At 33.0% G+C, this 16,194-nt stretch overlaps 2 pseudogenes; both read left to right on the top strand.

Moving 5' to 3' along the window:
• The window catches only part of LOC119536814, a 28,158-nt pseudogene extending 21,518 nt beyond the window's left edge, over window positions 1–6,640 (top strand).
• Window positions 6,641–13,252: 6,612 nt separating this feature from the next.
• LOC119536813 lies at window positions 13,253–14,957 on the top strand (annotated as a pseudogene).
• The last annotated feature ends 1,237 nt before the right edge of the window (window positions 14,958–16,194 follow it).

Below are 16,194 nucleotides of genomic sequence, written 5' to 3'. Positions count from 1 at the left end.
TTAGGCATAGCTCTGTGGCCAGTTGTAGAAAAAAATTACTGTAATTGTTGAGTATTTTCTTTTCTTTTGAATATATATACATACATATATACTTATATATATGTATGCATATATATTAACCTAGGAAGTAAATTTTGTTGTTTCCTTCCCTCTATTGCCTCCTTATCATAAAATGTAACTGATATTAATTATATGTCATAGTATTAAAATTAAAATATAAGAGTATCATTCAAGGACTAGCACCCTCTTCTGGGTTTTCCTGCATTTTCCATTGCATGTGGGACAGTTATATCATCCTAAACAAAAGTAAGAATATGTAATTGTCTTTATTTGGGGATTACATATAGTTTAAGTAGATGTGTATTAGTGCCAAGTTGGTGAGCATCAGAATGTAATGGTTAACTTCATGTTTCAACTTAGGCAGATTATGGTGCCTTGTTCTCTTTGGTCAAGCTAACATGGAACTCATTTTCAGTGTGAGGGTATTTCATAGATGAAACTGCATCTATAATCTGTTGATTGCATTGACAGCACACTGCATATATAATCAATGAAAGAAATTGTCAACTACAACGTGGGGAGTCACCTCAGTTAATCTGAATTAGGTCTTAAAAGCCAGAACTGAGGACTTCAAAAGATAGAAAGAAATTCTGCTTCTATTTTAGCCATCTATCTTCTACTGCAAAGTTCAACTTCACTTTCAACTCACAGTCTTCCCTCTGGAATACAGACTTGGCAAGTCCCACAAACACTTATCAACCAATTCCTATAACATATCATGTCAGTTCTGTAAGAACACTCTTAGATTGCTAGGACTTCTATTAGAAATACCATACAATGGGTTGGGTAAACAACAGGAATATATTGGCTCATGGTATAAAGGCTACATGTCTAAATTCAAGATATTAACAAGGCTTCCTTTCTTCCCAAATTCTGCAGCATTCTGGTGCTGGCTTGCTGCTATCCTAGGCATGCATCTCTGCTTCCTTTCACACAGAGATCTCTCTCTTTCTTTCCTTGTGCCTGCTCTACATGTTCCCATGTATTTCCAGCCTCTTCCTGTGTGGCCTTCTCCAATCTCTTGCCTTCAGTGTCTTCTCTTCATAAAGTCTCCAGAAATATCAATTAAGACCCAAATTCATTCATTTATGACATACCTTAAATGAAAATAATGTATTCAAGAGGTCCTACTTACAAAAGGATTTATGCCCTCAAGAATAAGGATTAGGATTAAGACTAATTCTAAATTGGAATATATAATTCAACCTATCAGAGTCTGCCCTGGGGAACACCAAGAAACATGTTCTTCCCATATGAAAAGTACATTCATGCTTTCCAATATCCTTAAATTATTCAGTAAGAATTCTAGTCTGAAATCTCATCAAAATCATTTGGGGTCCATCCTGCAGCAAAATTCGTCTCTAGTCTGTGGATCTATGAAATCTAGTAAACAAGTTACCTGATACCAAAATACAATAGTGAGACAGGTTTAGGGAAGATATTCTCACTCCAGAAGACAGAAATTAGAGGGAAAAAGGGATTAAATTTCTCAAGCAAGTTTGAAATACAACACGGCAAATTCTATTGTATTTTAAGGAGTGAGAGTCATGTGTATATCAATACTTTGTCCTCCGGGCCTGCTGGTGTGGCAGCCCCATCCTTTCCATGCACCTGGACAGTTGTCCTGCTATTTGCAAACAATAAGTCATGGCCCCACCCTCTCTGATGATTACAATGTGGACAGACTCAGTGTGAAGGCTCAGGAATAGAATCCTCTCACCTGCATTTGGGTGACAGCTAAATTTTCCCTGAAAACCTGGGCCATGTTCTACCACCATATCTATGCCCTGGGTCAGAAATCCTGCTCTACTCAAAAAATTGGTAAAAACTCTTCTCTCTTGACCTGAGATTTCCTCAGTGGAGACCTCTGATTCCATGGTTCTGCCCTTAAGTCACCTTTTCTTTATTCTGTCCTGTCTCTGCCCCTATCTATCCAGCCAGGCAGTGCATCTTCTCATACAAAATTCTCAATTTTTTCCTGAGAATCAAGGGGATCCAAGTCATCAGATAAAAGGATTTTTTATAGATTGTTCACAGGTTTTCAATCCTGAGTAAAAGGAAGCATAAGTGATGATATTATGCTGCTTCCTTTTCCTGTTCCTTTTTACAGGATAATTTTCAGTTCATGAAAATTCATGTACGCTTATGACACATATATTTATCTATATACATAAAATATGTAATAAAAACTTCAAGTAAAATCTTATTTTGTAATATCTTTTAAAATGAATTCTATAAATCTGTTACTTAAATGTTTGAATCAGTCTCATAATCTTAAAGAATCTCTTATTACCATAACGGCAAATAAAATTTTCCATGTGCTCACTTTATAATTACTAGTTAAGTTTTTAATATTTTAAAAGTTACAGCTTGGCATTTTCTTTCTGTCAGCTTCTCTCAAATTATTAAATCTTTACCTCATTTCAAATTATTTTTCTTAATATTTGTCCTTTTCATTTTTTCTTCCCTAATTATGATTTCTATGGTGAATACTCTCTAATTTTATTAAATTATTGTAGATTTCTGTTTGTTTCATTTCTAGCTTATTTCTGATTTCTGTGACTATTTTTCCTATCTTTCTGATGCCTATCCATCTAATTTTGGTTATGTAGGATTTTCTTGATATTTTATCCCTATTTATAGAATTGTCTTTTACATTATTATAAACTTAAATTATTCAGGGCTTTTTATGCTCTGATATCATTAAATGTTGGGATAGTATTTGGTTCCATATATCCTTTTACATTTTAATTATCATTATATGGTATTTATTTGTAATTATTTTATTCTCCCATGTTTATAAGTGATAGGTATTCTGAGTAACTGAAGAAAGTACAAATAGGTTAAGAATGGATCATGTTAGCTTTTCCAGTTTCATTCTCAAATGAATCACTTTACTTAATATGATGGCTATAAAATATTTTCTTAGTCTAGAACCATTTTAACTGTTGGAGATAAGCCCATTCAAAAGTGAGATAGTTCAATTCAAAGTAAAAGCAAGGGGAGTAGGGTCTAAAATTGGTCATGAAAATTTATCAATATAATGCAAGAAACACCCAACTATTTAGTGGCTTATATAATCTCTGCTGGTTGGGCATTTGTAGTTGTATTCAGCTGTTCACATTTGCTAATTAAAACCCCAGTTGGAGCTCAGTTGAGCTATATTAGCTTGCTAGGAGAGTGCTGCTCTCTACCTCAGTGAGATTTTGTGACTAAGCCTGCCATGGGGGTAGGGGGCTCCTGGCACAATTCTGCAGTTTTTCCTTAACAGATTTTGTGCTGTGATCTCAGGCATTCCTCCCAATCCAGGTTGGTGTATGATGTGTGGATAGCCATGGCTGTCCCCCAGCAGTTATTCTAAACTATTAGTTGTTCCTGGTTTTTCATTAGTTCTTCCAGGGAACTAAATAAAGCCCACTCCTTTCTATGCCACCATCTTGCCATCCCCTCCAACAAACTTTATTTTTGAATTGAAGAACTAGTCGATGATACAGCTAACATTTGGTTTTCTTTTCCTTTAGGCAAATAGCAGTTCTTCCAGAGATTCAGGCAATGCAATAACCAGCAAATGAACAAGAGAGCACAGGTATGTGGGTGAGTAACAACTTAGAATTAGAGAATTTCAGAGCTAAGAGAACTATGAAAATCCTCTGCTTTCCCTCCTGATTTTCTATATTCAAATAAATCTAAGCTCCAAATAAATTCAGTGATTTACCAGAGTTTCAGACTGAAATTCAGAGCACCTATCTCCTGGTCCAGGGCTTCCCCACTCAAGGGTCTGTAATCATTTGTCACCTAAAGGATACAAGACTAAAACCTATAAATACTCTTCTGCTCTGATTGCTTCATTTTTAAATATAGTTTTATTAAGATATATTCACATACCCTGCAATCATCCACAGTGTACAATCAATTGCCCATAGTACATACATATAGTTGTTTATTCATCACCAGATCAATTTTTGAACATTTTCCTTACTCCAAAAAATAAAAAATAAATAAATAAATAAAAATAAAAATGAGTAAAGAGAACATCTAAAACATTCCATTCCTCCCATTCCACCCTATTTTTCATTTAATTTGTGTCCCATTTTTCTACTCCTCTGTCCATATACTGGATAAAGGGAGTGTGAGCCACAAGGTTTTCACAACCTCATAGTCACACCATGTAAACTAAATGGTTATATAATCACCTTTAAGAATCAAGGCTACTGGGTTGCAGTTTGACAGCTTTAGGTATTTCCTTCTAGCCATTCCAACACACTAAAAGCTAAAAAGGGACATCTTTGTTGACCTCTTGACTCCATTTGAAACCTCTCAGCCACTGAAACTTTATTTTGTTTCGTTTCTCTTCCCCCTTTTGGTCAAAAGGATTTTCTGATTTCCACAATGCTGTGTCCAGGGTCATCCCTGGGAGTCATGTTCCATGTTGCCAGGGGGATTTACACTATTTATACTATTAAATGTTTGCAGTAATAAAGCTTGTTTATCTTCAAATGTTTTGGCATTATTTCTAGTGATATTTACCTTGTTTCCTTATGTACTGTATTGACTTTAAACTGAAAGTAAAGTATAAAGTGCTAATTAAATCCAGAATAAAAATCTTTGTCAATAACATTTCATAATTATGCTGGGTAATCACTATTTCACCAGGAGGGACAGGATAGCTGGCTGTTTTATATAAGTTAACCCCTTGTTTAGTATTCTAATAGGAATATCTCCTTAAAAGTATGATTTTTATTTTGTAACTAGCAAAAAGTTTTGGGATAAGCCTGTCACACAATATGATTTTCATATTCCAACTAAATTTCCCTCACAAACAGTAAAATTATTGGTTGAAATTCATGATGTGTTTTCAGTTATAGCTGGCCTTAGATTTTATTCTATTTATGATGTACTTATATCAGCGTATGTTACACTATCAATGTACTTCATTCAAATATATTGTTTACTTATATATTACTTATGTAATATTGCAAACTGATGTGTAATTTAGTTTGATGATGTTATAAGTTTACAAAAAGTTGCTATTTTCCCTACATTCAATATTGGAGGAGGGAGTTTTGTAAAAAACTCTGAAATTGAAGATATTTTATGCAAATATATGTATTATACTACATTATATATAATATTATCTATATATAATGAGTAAATAATAATTCTGATGTCTATTCTCAGTATAGGTTTCAGAGTGGACTGAATGGACAAACAAATTTAACAATGTGAAATGAGTTCCTTCTAATGGGAATCACGGTTGGCCCTGAACTGCAGGCTGCCTATTTTGGGCTCCTCATTATTGTTTACATGGTCTCAATAGTGGGTAACTTGGTGTGATTCTTAAGTTTGTGTGTCATCTTGGCCAGGTTATGGTGTCCAGCTGTCTGGTCAAGGAAGCATTGGCCTAATTGTTACTGTGAGGATATTTCATGGACTTAAATAATCATTATGTTGATTGCATCTATGGCTGATTACATCTATAATCACTTGAGGTGATTGCAGTCAACAATGAGAAAAAATTCATCTAATCAGTTGAAGGCCTTAAAAGGAGAAGTGGCAAATCAGCAGTTAGAAGAGAGAATTTCATCTCTATTTCAGCCAACTGCTTCCCCTGGAGAATTCATTGAAAGCCTTCATCAGATTTCGCAGCTTGCAGCCTGTCTTACAAAATTTGCACTTGCCCATTCATCCCCATGGTGTGTAAGAAAATTCTCATAAAATTTTCAGATTATTTACAGATGTAAGTATAAATAGTTCCTGTTGGTTCTGTTTCCCTAGAGAACCCTGACTAATACATTGGGCTTGATTTGCCTCACAATGATATTTCCAAGCTACAAACATACATGTACTTTTTTCTCAGACATCTGGATCTGGCTTTCACTGATCTTGGTTATTCAACAGCTCTGGAACTCAAAATGTTATTTAATTTTCTTGCAGATCAACAATATCCTTTAATTGGTGTGTTACTCAAATCACTTTCTTCAGAAAGTTTATCACAAGTGATTTTTTTTCATTTTGGACTATGACCACTATGTGGCCATCTGTCACCCTTTGCTCTGTACAGTCACCATGTCACAAAAAGCATGTCACTTGCTGGTGGTGATTCTTTATCTCTACAGTCCCTACAGTCTCATTTTGTCTTTTCTGAACAGTATAAAATTTTCTTTTCTTCATTTTGTGTCTATAATGTCATCGGGTAGTTCTACTGTGATAGTCTGTCCTTGATATCTTTGTTCTTCTCAAACACACATGAAATTAAATTGATAGTACTGATTTTTTCAACTTTTAATTTTGTGTCATCTCTTCTCAAAGTCCTCATGTCCTACATGTGGATCCTTATGGCTATAATTAGTATGAATTCTACAGAGCAGGCACAAAGACTTCTCCTTCTGGATCTCACTTGACGGTGGTGGCTGTCTTCTATGGAACTCTATTTTTTATGTAGTTGCTACCCAAATCTAGTCATTCCTTTGATACTGATAAAATGGCATCTGTACTTTTCACATTGGTAATTCCCATTCTGCATCCCATGATCTACAGTTTGAGGAACAAAGAGGTGAAAAATGTTGTACATAAAACCTGAAAGTGTGTGCACATGTAATATTAAAATTCAGTATAATATGGAAGTAATAAGTTATATAATAGGCAATATATCCTATATCAGTCATCCTTTAAACTTTTTTTTTCTGTCTCCAAGTGGATGAGAAAGAATTAATTAAGTAGAAGCATAAAGATAGAGAAATTCCTTCCATATTTTCAAATTGAAAGCTATCCTGGGATGTGTTAGAATCAAACTAAAATGTGGTTGCGAGGAAGTTCAGTAAAGCATGAGTATTTGAAGTATTCAGTCACTTGAGCATAATCAGCTGACCCTATTCCAAGCCTTAGGGTCCCACTCTTTCCTTATATATGCCTTTAATTTTATATATGACACCAAGAGAATCTGTTAACTCAAAGTACTTTGCAATTCTGTAATCCACAATACTCTTTCTCCCTCTCTCTCTCTCTCTCTCTCATACACACACACACACACACACACACACACCATCAAACAATTTTATCTGTATCAGTGGATAAACCAATTAAGGACAATTTATTGAGATCAGTGATAGAATGATCCAAGGTTTTACATTTCAATTTTTTTCTTTCAATATGATTTTGGTCCCTGTCTACCTGGTGGTAGCATGTATTTTTACCATTCATTATCTGTCTGGTAAACAATATATTTTTTAAATGTCTTTTTCTAATTGGTTATTATATTTTTGTGCAACAGTTCTATTTTATGATGAATTGTGTTTCTTGCCTTTCTTCATGTGATTTTTTCAATTTTTTCAAATTGGGTTCACAAGAATATGTACCATATTTTGATTAGGATACTTGGTTACCGTTTATTTGATAATCTTACTTGGGGGAAGTGAAAGGAGATAATTCCATGGTTTAGATTATGGTGTATTTCTAGTGAGAGTAGGTTATAATATGTACCATTTAATAACTTGTCATCCATTGGATATAGTTTCTCCATTTGCCTCCATAAATTTCCCCATGTACTTTTTGTTTAGTATAATCTGTTTAATATTCATAAGAATTCATTTACATGATTTGGAATCTGGACTGTTTTCTTGGTCCACCATCATGGAATAAAATTATCTGCATAGTCAATAAATGTTGAATTAATGTAACTCATTTGAATAAATGAAAGTGTATAATACATTGTTGTGATGCCATAAATATTACTAAATATTTCATAAAGCTAATTTTTAGAAAATTAAGATAAAATTACATAAATCATATATAAATAAATAAATAAATACATATATATATATATATATAAATATAAATATAAATATATGCTAGGGTAATATGAATACAAGAAATATAATTTTTTTCCCAAGGAAAAATGTAATTTGGAGAGAGCTTCAGGGAAATATTAACATTAGTTACTGGTGGTAGCTGAAATTATGGAAATTTCTTAGGTTTCTTTTAACTTTTTTTCCTTTTTCGCTTATATGGCCACCCCAAATTTTCTTCAGTGAATATTTATAACTTTTTTAAGGAAAGAATAAAAAATATTCTAATATCTAAATTTGTGAAAAAATGGTTATAAATATTGCCCAATTACCACTACTTAAAAATAGTATCTTATTTTGTCTTCTTATTGTTTTTAACATATGAACAAAGAAGAGAACAACATACTGAGAAGTAAAAGTTTTAATCATATAAATGGAAAGTCAGTCTTTCTATGTCATTATTAGGTAGACATATAAGGTATATCACAAAATTTTAATAACTTTGTAGAATATAAAGAAAATTAAAAAGTCAGAAACTGGTACATAAGTGATTTTATAGAATATATTGAAAATCAATATATTGTACTGAGGATGTAGGGAAACATCTTCAAGACCTAGTATTAGGAGGTTGCTTCTTAGACCTTACACCTAATGCAGAAGCAACAAAAGAAAAAAAAAAAATAGATAAATGGGAACTCCTCAGAATTAAAACCTTCTGTATCTCAAAGGAATTTTTCAACAATATAAATAGACAGCTAACTCAATGGGAGAAAATATTTGGAAACTATCTCTCTGATGAGACTAATATCTTGCATATATAAAGAAATCTTACAACACAACAACATTAGTATAAATAGTCAATTATAAAATAGGCAAAAGATATGAAAAGACATTTCCCCAAACAGGAAATACAAATGGGTAAAAAGCACATGAAAAAATGTTCATCTTAACTAGTTATTAGGGAGATGCAAATCAAGACTACAATGAGTTATTATCTCGCACCAATAAGAATGGCTGCCATTAAGCAAACATGAAACTACAAATGTTGGAGAGGTTGTGGAAAATTTCTTCATTGCTGGTAGGACTGTATAGTGATTCACCCACTCTGGAAGACAGTTTGGTGTTCATCAAAAAACTAGGTATTGAGTAATCCTATGATCCAGAAATTTCACTTCTCAGTATTTACCCAGATAACCTGAAAGCAGTGACACAACAATGTTGATAGTGGCATTGTTCACAATTGCCAAGAGATGGAAACAACCTAAATGTCCTGTATCAGATGAGTGGATAGGTAAACTGGTGCATACATACGATGGGATACTATGCAGCAGTGAGAAAGAATGAGGTTGTGAAGCGTATGAGAACATGGATGAACCTTAAGGACATAATGTTGAGTGAAATAAGTCAGATATAAAAGGAGATATATTGTATAACACCACAAATGTGAACTTTGTGAAAATCCTAAAACAAGTGTCTTTTATTGTAGAATATACAGAACCTAGAAATAGACAGCAACTAATGAATGGGGAATGAAAATCTAATAAGAACAGATAAGATATTGAGGGAAATATTAATGATATGGGAATGCTCAGGAATGACTTTGGTTCTTTAATTTTCTTGGGGTATGGTAGAAGAATATTGGAGGCAATGTAGTTATTTTAGGATATTTGTTTTTCTTATTCCTTTGTTTTCTTTTGTTTGAAATGTCTTTTTAAAAAATTTTTGATAAAGCTTTTAATAATAAAAGAAAATCAGTATAATCTAATATAGGTTAATGAGTCAGAAAGATAAATAAAAATCTAGAATAAGTAAAGGTAAAATAAAACTTTAGGCACACTAAGTATGCCAGTTTGTTTGGTTGCATTATGTCCCCCAAAATGCCATGTGCCTTAATGCAATCTTGTAGGGGCTGACATATTAGTGTTGATTGATTTGGAATATTTGTATTGGGTAGTATCCATGGAGATGTGACCCACCAAACTCTGGGTAACTATGGGAAAATGGATTGTTTCCCTGGAGGTGTTGCCCTACCAATTTGGCATGGGTCATGATTTAGTCACTGGAGCGCTTTAAAGCTCAGACAGAAGGGGCTCACAGCTGCAGCTTAGACTGACATTTCAAAGATGGCCAGTGAAAGCTGACCCTGACATTTTGGAGAATGCCATTTTGAAATGCAACCTGGGAGTTAGCAGGCACCAGCCATGTGCCTTCCCAGCTAACAGAGGTTTTCCAGGTGCCAATTGTCTTTCTCCAGTGAAGGTACTCTATTGTTGATGCCTTAACTTGGATACTTTATGGCCTTAGGACTGTAATTTTGTAACCAAATAAACCCCCTTTATAAAAGCCAATTCATTTCTGGTGTTTTGCATAATGGCAGCATTAGCAAACTGGAACACAAAGTGTGTGCTTATGCAAAATAAATTCAGTCTATGTTTTATGTTGAGACCCTTAAAAGATAAGCACTGTATATTTCCATGTATGTAGGGACTAAGAAGCACACTAATAAAAATTCAAGGGTAAAGAAAAAAATCAAAATAAAAACATCTATTTATAGAATATTCCCTCCCCCAAAACAAAATCATTTCCAGTGACTTTATTGGAAACTGCTAAACATTGAGGAAAAACAACAGATTCTCTAAAAACTTTTCCAGAAAACTGAAAAGGATGGTATATTTGTGAACATGCACACACACAAGAAAAAATGGGATGAATATATCACAGGGAATTTGGTTCACAATATTTTAAGGGGATAAGCACCAGACTGTTCATTATAGCTATGCATTGGTGTATTGTTGGCTATAGCTGAGAGTGGGAGAGTTGGAGAAAATCTAGCCTTAACTTTGTTAATGGTAGATTTGAACTTCGTTAGATGTATGTTATGGAACATAATGTATACTTTTCAAGTAATTAAAGCAATTTAAATAAAGCAATAAGATCTACAGCACAAAAACATATGCATAGTAAAATATATACATATAAAATCTTACATTTTACAATTGGAATAGGGATTGGATAGAACTGAAAACATGAAATATTGAAATGTAAGAAAGAAAAATATAATAAAAGAGAAGTCCTAAACAGACAGATGGTGGCGGCCACATGCTATGAAACGCAAAGTAGGAATAATGAATTTCTGTTAAAGAAAAAGTAAGAACAGTAATTAAAAATTTTTAAAAATACTTTTCTACTGTATTTATATTCTAAATAATTCAATAAGGAAGCATTTAAACACTTCTCCATTGTGTCATCTATTTGAGGAGACTATTGTAGAAATTAGGGAATATTGACTAGCCAGCATTATAAATATGATATTTTGAGTTAAGAGGGAAAGTTAACCAAAAGAAAAAATAGGAACTCATGGGATAAATAAATTAATAAATACATAAATATATAAATAAATAAATATTTGCTCCCTGGTGAGAACAAATTGCCCTGAACAGTTAGTAGACACCCCAGGGCATTTTGTGAAACATTCAAATGCTTCAAGGATAATCAACAAATTGCTTAACTTCTCCTAAGGGAGAATCTAAAAGGATGAAAAAATCCATAAATTGTTCTCACTGTACCATATTAAGAAGCACATGGGGGAGTAAATACAGAGGATTCATTGCAGGTAAAAACATACAGTATTTCATCTGATGTCATACTTTACCATTATCTACAATGTTTCAGTGACATTTGCAAGGTCCCATTTTTATTTGATGGCAAATTCATGGTAAAATATCAGGATTTTGATTCATTTCTGTGTTCATTCTACTACTCAGTCATGCCAGAGAGAAATAGCAGCTCTTTCCTTTTCTCTTCATATTAATTTTTCAACACTTTCACATTGGTTGTGGAGGCTACATTCTCATAAGCATCTTTAAAACATCATCATTATATTGTTTAAATAATATTTATGCTTTATGTAAAAAGTTATAATAATGGAAGTAAAAACTGAGAGCAAATAAAGCATAATTAATAATAATTATCACAGAATCCTAATGTTTTAGGCATTCTATCCTTCATTTTGATCCCTCCAAATTTTTTTTGTCATTTAATGGCTTTAAGCACTTCAACATCCCTCTCAAAATTAATTTAATAATGTATATTGAAATAAATGTAAGAAGATGTATGAAAATAAGAATTAAATACTCAACAAAGATAGCAAACCATAAAAAATTAATTTGGTGCTTTCCATAAAATTCCAATGCTGGTGAGATAAAGCTTGTTATCTTCCCTTACCTTAAAGGAAAATCAATACTTACCAATATAATATTTTTTTTCTTAAATGTTTCATCATTGCAACCAAACAAGATTTTTGATGCTTCTTATGGTAGTTACTGGCAGTAATTTTTCTAAGTGCAGTATCTACTGATGCTCAATTTGATATTTTTGACATAAGAAAAGTGTGTGCATGGGGACAGGATAGGATATAAGAAAGTCAGAAACTTAAAGCAATGTTTTATGTGAGATTAGTGTGCTATCCATGAATCATTTTTATACTTTACTCGTGTAAATTGTATTTTTGTATTTGATTGCCTGGAGATTACTTAAAATCTGCTGGCACTGTTATTTTCTTTATAACCAGGAACATTCTCATTTTTAATTTTTTTAAAGGAAGTATTAATGGTCAAAATTTCTTAAACCAATAATTCTTTTACCTTCATCTGTTGTCCTCATCTTGTCATTTCAGTTTTCAATTTGGGATTTATTAGGGTTATAGTTACATTTTATTTGATGATATTTATGTTCATCTGCATTATAACGCAGAGGAATTCTTTATGGAAAAATTCTATGTGATCTTAATGTGGAAAAAGATTTAAAATAACAAGTAATCCATGAATACCTCATCCTCAGTGTACTTTATTTTTCCCTTTTGCTCTGGGGTAATATAGCAAATTTTAACCTATTTTTTACCAATAGAGAATTTCTTTTATCAAAGGTAATTTTTATGAAATGTCATTATATAAAACCAATGCCAATGTCCTCACTTTCTCCCAATTTCCTCAAATCTCTTCATTTTTATCCAAGGTTCTTCCATGATAAAGTGTATTTGATTTATACAAACAAATTTCCATATATCCATTATAATGAAAATGATTAAAGGAGGAGGAACTATTTTAACTATTAAACTATTTTCAATTTATATTTAAATAAAGTTATATTAAAATATTATCAGTAAAGTAAAAAAAATAATATAAAGAATGACACTGAGATGGTCTGACTTTTGGTCATGAATCAGGGATGGAGGAGAGCTGCTGTAGTCAGTTACATGGATAACACCCTTCTCAACCCTATTGGCATCATAACCCTGAAAATTAAGTCAAGTCACACCAGAAAATTTCATAAACAGAAATAAAATAAATGCCTTTTTAAGTGACTTAATGTCACCATTTTAAAAAAAATGAAAACAAAACACAATAAAAATGCTGATATTTGAGAGCTACTTCCAGGTAACAACAGACACAGGGAAACATTTAATCCTCACTTGTCTTTCCCAACAGCCCTGCAAGAAAGTGTTGATTTTGCAGATGTAGTTAAAGAGATACAGAAAACTTCCATCATATGCCCAAAGCACTCATTTTTATATGGCAGAAATGGTGGTATATAGAAATTTTATCTATCTATCTATCTGTTTGTCTATCCATCTATCTTACATCTCCTGTATATTTCCAAATGATCCTCACTCTGATCCGTGGGAGTTTCCTTATCTTATACATGCACCTGTCATATACCTATTGTGTGTATTGTTTCAGCCTGTATGTAAGACTATGTACATATCAAGGGGTTCTAAATGTTTCCATGATTTTTTTTTTTTTGGAATTTTGTGTATTATTTTTTCATTATTTCATTGACAATAGTGTCATGCATATTTTGTAATTGTAATTCCCTAAATATCATCATGTAATTGTCATTACATAAATGAAAAACAAAAGTTTATTATAATCATACATACCCAACAACAATTTTTTCTCTATTTCCAACTCCCCCAATCCTCTCTACCTATTTCTATCTCTATCTCTATATCTGTATGGTTTATTTGTGAGAACTGAGTTTATCTTCAAATATCCTAAAACTGGAAATTTTGAATTTAATTTATTCATACTAGCTTTGTATACAAAAATATCTCCTGGGTGATAATAAATGAAGGCTATAATGTTGATGTCTCTGTCCAGAATAGGCTTTCTGATAGATCCTGTTGGACAAACACAATCAAACAGTTCTGAATGAATTCACTCTGATGGGAATCACAGACCACCCTGAGCTGCAGGCTCCATTCTTTGGGCTTTTCTTAGTCATCTACATGATCTCAGTGGTGGGCAACTAGGGCATGATCATCCTCACCAAGATGGACTCCAGGCTACAAACACCCATGAACTTTTTCCTAAGATACCTGGCTTTCACTGATCTTGGTTATTCAACTGTGGGACCCAAAATGTTGGTAAATTTTGTAGCAGATGAAAACACAATCTCCTATCATTTTTGTGCCACACAGCTAACATTTTTCATCATGTTCATCATTAGTGAACTTTTCATTCTCTCAGCAATGGCCTATGACTGCTATGTAGCCATCTGTAAACTTCTGCTTTACACAACCATCATGTCTCAAAGGGTATGTTGGGTACTTTGTGCTATCTATACAGCACATTTATTTCCCTTCTTGTTACTATAAAGATTTTTAATTTATCCTTCTGTAGCCAAAATGTAATCAGTCATTTCTACTGTGAGAGTCTCCCCTTGTTATCCCTGCTTTGCTCAAACACACAAGAAATTGAATTCATAATTCAGATATTCTCAGTTTTTAATTCAATTTCATCCCTTTTAATAGTTCTTGTGTCTCACCTGCTTATTCTTATAGCCATTCTCAGGATGCACCCTGCTGAGGGCAGGCACAAGGCCTTCTCCACATGTGGCTCCCACCTGACTGTGGTAGTAGTGTTCTCTGGGACTTCAATTTTTATGTACATCCAGCCCCAGTCCAGTCATTCCTTTGACACTGATAAACTGGCTTCCATATTTTACACTCTGGTTATCCCCATGTTGAATCCCTTGATCTATAACTTGAGAAACAAAGATGTAAAATATGCCCTACATAGGAGCTGGGAAAAAGCATATGATATCTTTACTTAATATTCCCTGTAGAATATGGCACCTATTAATTAAGTTATGGACTTTAAGCCTTATTTTGTGTGCCTACAGATGGAATAGCAAGCACAAATAAGTTCAACACATATTTACAGGTGGCTTTTTATGTACCAGCCCTCTTCCAAATGCTGTAAATAAATTAATGAGCAAAGCAGTAAAATAATTGTCTTCCTTGCAGGGGACAGATGGTTTGTAAATATAATAAATTTTGTGATAAAATAGAATACTGTAAAATCTAAAAACAAAACAAAAAATAGCAAAGAGAGTTGAGTATGCTGAGTGGAAGGGGGAACAATATTATGTACACAGGGCAGTTACAAGAACTCCATTTTACTCACTTATTTACCCACTTTAGAATAAATGTTGCAGTGTTCTTGCATGTGTATGTGAATGTACATGTTTGTGTAAACACTTTGTTCCTTTTGTAGCCTTTGTATTCTCCCTTGGGGTGTCTTAGAGTTGGACTTGACTGTGTTTGCTAGGAGGTGTGTTGATTTGAAGTACTCAGTCATCTGGATTTTCTCAAATGCCCCTATTCCAAACCTGGGAATCCACTCTCTTCTCATTAGTGTGCTTAATTTCAGATTCAACAGACTTTGTAATCAGTCATCTACAGGTTCCAGTAGCATCTGATTTTGTCTAAATAAACCAGTTTTGTCTATACCAGATGATACACCAATTAACATAAATTTCTTGCATCAGTGATAGAGATTTCCAAGTGTAACTGTCTGCTCCATTGTGAAGTAGCATTCTTCCTTTTTCATGAGGCTAATTTTTCTCAAAACTGGTTCATATTAATAATACAGTATATTTTGACTAGGATCCATTGTTTGACTGCATTGATTTGATTATCTTCCTTGAAGTAAGCAAAAGGAGATAATCTCATGGTTTTGTAACAATTTATATGGTTGTCTTGTCTTCTGGATGTAGTTGTTCCATATTGCTACCTAAAATCCAATGTGCATTTTTTGCTTATTTTCATTTGTTTTGGTGTTCAAATGATTCTATTTGTATCATATAGATGTTGGACGTTTTGTTTATTCCTCTGTCATGAAATAAAATCCTCTGTGTAGCCAATGAAATTTGAATAAAAATTCAGTGAGATAAAGAAAACAGTATATTTATATTGACATGTGAGGATAAATATTACAATTGTTAAATGGTGACTTAAAATGTTAATATTAATTAATGGAGGCTGCTGAGAATAAAAATCTTGAAAATT

This window comes from Choloepus didactylus, chromosome 6 (assembly GCF_015220235.1).
Source record: "Choloepus didactylus isolate mChoDid1 chromosome 6, mChoDid1.pri, whole genome shotgun sequence".
Lineage (NCBI taxonomy): Eukaryota > Metazoa > Chordata > Mammalia > Pilosa > Megalonychidae > Choloepus > Choloepus didactylus.
This window is presented reverse-complemented; position numbering and strand designations above follow the sequence as displayed.